Here is a 3,094-nt window from a genome sequence, read left to right as displayed (position 1 = left end):
CAACTCTAAGCCCCATCCTTCTTTATTTCCTTTAATCTCCCAAAGACACTGGAAGGTAGAAGCTGCTAGCACGCTCCTTTTACAAATGACCAAGTCTAAGTTCAAAGAAGGCAGAAAGCAGCTGAGCCAGGGCTGAAATTCAGGCCCAGCTGACTCCGAAGCTCTTGATTTTGAGATAATGACATCGGGCCTGTTGTAGGGTTACTGGGAAGCTGATGAAACATAAGCTCCTGACCCCTCACTTGCTGGGCCCCCTTCTAAGGCCTGGGTAGCGGCCTAGAAATGTGTTCACGTGGTCACTTGTTCATGCAAGATTAACAAAAATCATTTGCTTTTGACATTTAACAGCAATCAGCAGAAACACCATCTCTTTCCACGTAGATTCCCCACTACAGCATTTGACCTCGAGTAGGGTGGGGTGAACTGCCCACTGGCACTTTGGGGATTCAGTGAAGGGAAAGTTGATTTGAGACTTTGTGATGTTTGCGGTATTTTTCAGCTTCTTAAAAATCTGAATTTTGCTGAAACCGGTTTAGCTCAGTGGATAGAGCATCGGTCTGCGGACTGAAAGGTCCCAGGTTTGATTGCGGTCAAGGGCATGTATTGATACATTGGTTGCGGGCACATCCCCAGTAGGGGGTGTGCAGGAGGCAGTTGGTCGAAGTTTCTCTCTCATCGACGTTTCTAGCTCTCTATCCCTCTCCCTTCCTCTCTGATTTTTAAAAAATCTGAATTTGTTGTGATATCTTTTAATTCAAAAAAATATTCACTTTTGTAATTTTGGACTCATAATTTTGAATTCTTTTTCTTAACTAAGACCCCCAAATTGTGAATGTAGCAGGCCCCAAATACCTGGATCCACCTCTGGTCGTAGCTTATTTCAACCTCCTTCTACTCCCAAAACTTCAGACAAGCAAATGTGTTCAGTAAGCACAGTTGTTCTTCCATGAGCCGGGCCAGGGGTGGACCTCCTGCTTCTGGGTGAAGATGCTTCTTCTGCTTTGGACATAGGTACTTGGCCTTGATTTCCTCACCCCTAAAATGAAGATAACAGCACTCATCATGTATTGTTATTGTGACAATTCACTGAGATCACTCTCATGAAACACTTTCTACTGTGACTATTGCTGGCACTAGCAATGGCTCAACAAATATTATGACTGTATATGCAACTTCACTTCCCATCACACCTTTGCAAAAGCTCCAAGTCATTATCAATGGAGCGCCTTAATGCTCTCCAGAGGTGTTTAATTTATTTTGGCCCACAAACCTTAATATAATGTTGTTTAAAGAGTGTTAGTAGGCAGAATTTTTTTTCTTCCCCTTGAAGGAATAGAATGGAAGAGACTGGAATAGAAAAATACCAAATGAATTGCATGGAGAAAGAGGAGAGAGAGAGAGAGAGAGAGAGAGAGAGAGAGAGAGAGAGAGAGAGAGAGAGAGAGAGAGAGAGAGAGAGAGAGAGAGAGAGAGAATACTGTGGGCCAGGATGGGAAATGTTTCTTCTTCGAAGATCATGAGGACAGTATTGCAGATCTCTCATGAGCTAAGGGTACTCTGTGGAATACAAAGGGTCAATCAGTATCCGCCCAACCGTTTTAAGGGCTCATTATCTCATACATCGCAGCCACACCCTGCAGCCCCCTGAGAGATCTACAGGAGGCAGGTGCTTATTAGTTTTATTTTTCCTTCTCTTAGGGCAGTGGTTCTCAACCCTGGCTGCACATTAGAATCTCCAGGGCAGCTTTTAAAAAATCCCTATCCTGGGGCCCCACCCCAGGCCAATTAAACCAGACTCAGGGAGGGACCGAGACATCGTATTTTTTAAAGCTCCCCTGGCGATTCCAGTGTGGAGCAGAGAGAGAGTGAGAGAGGGACTTTGGAAGAATAAGGACTTGACCCCAGATTCACAGGAGATGAGGTAGAAGCTGAGATAAGACTTAAGGCTCTCAATTTTTCTTCAAGACATTGAAATCCATCCACCTTCCCATGTAGGAGTGCCCCCTTCGCATCTCTTTCTTTCCCTGGATTTCTTCTTGTGAAGTATTTGGGCTCTAATGACCAGCATCAAAATCCCAGACAAAAATTGAAAATGCTAAACCATGAAGCAGATTCTTTAGAGGGTAGACCACAGACACGCCTACCCTGGAATAAAACCCCTTTTTCCCCTGAGAGTCTTCCAAGTAAATGTCCTCTGAAGCCAGAAGACCAGCCTCCCCTTGAAAACTACAAACTTCACAATGTGTCCAACATTCATAGATACATCACACAAGCACACGTATGTATTCTCCATGCCAAATCATGCTTTATTTCTGTACACATGTCTTTCCCGTTGTGCAGCAATCTTCTCTACAGAAAAAGCACTCCATTAAAAAAAATTGCTTTATTTAAATATTGGCTCCTTTTAAAACAGATCTGAGGCAGCATGCAAAAACATATATATGGCAACAGGGAAAAGAAAACGAGAAAATCAGTGAAGGAACCTGGGGAAGAAAAGAGATGAAAGCCGAGGGTGAGGTTTGCACACAAAATGTCCATGGTGGACTGAGAATTAGCTGCTGAGCTTCCTGGCAGCCAGTGCGAAGCAGAAAATGTGATAAATTACATCAGTGCTTTCTCACTTTCTGTTCTTCAAAAGTAAGCACGTTGCACTCATTTCAGCGGCATATATACTGAAAGTGAATTGAAACAAAGAAGATCAGCATGGCCACCATGCAAGGATGACACACACATTTGCAAAGCATTTCATATTTTTATAGATGAATTCAAAAGAAAAAAGATCAAGTATGCACAGAAACTCAATATGAAAAAGAAAGTAAAGGATTCCATCCCCAACTTCATGCCTCACAGCTTCCTCCTGCGGGTACTTGTAAAGCATTTTAAGTATTTGCTCCCATTGTAGAAAAGTATTTGGGGGCTGGGGTTGAAGTGTCATACATTATAATTTTTTTTTCACTTAAAATTACAGGAAATCAACTCTTGGGCATCTTTTTAGACAGAGCATCAGAATTTCAGGATCACTAATGTCCAGTGGGAGATACTTATTCTCATATGGAGGGGCCTTCCAGACACCCACACATGCTGTACCTTGGCC

At 43.0% G+C, this 3,094-nt stretch overlaps 1 non-coding gene across 1 annotated transcript; it reads left to right on the top strand.

Annotated features, from left to right (window-relative positions):
- The first annotated feature begins 2,646 nt into the window (after window positions 1-2,646).
- Window positions 2,647-2,755, top strand: LOC118708518. The gene has a single exon (XR_004984598.1). It is a non-coding gene; the product is annotated as a U6 spliceosomal RNA (small nuclear RNA).
- Window positions 2,756-3,094: the final 339 nt, after the last annotated feature.

The sequence above is a fragment of the Pipistrellus kuhlii genome, unplaced genomic scaffold, assembly GCF_014108245.1.
Source record: "Pipistrellus kuhlii isolate mPipKuh1 unplaced genomic scaffold, mPipKuh1.p scaffold_m20_p_6, whole genome shotgun sequence".
NCBI lineage: Eukaryota > Metazoa > Chordata > Mammalia > Chiroptera > Vespertilionidae > Pipistrellus > Pipistrellus kuhlii.
The sequence above is the reverse complement of the archived record's forward strand: the minus strand, read 5'-3'. Positions and strand labels throughout refer to the sequence as shown.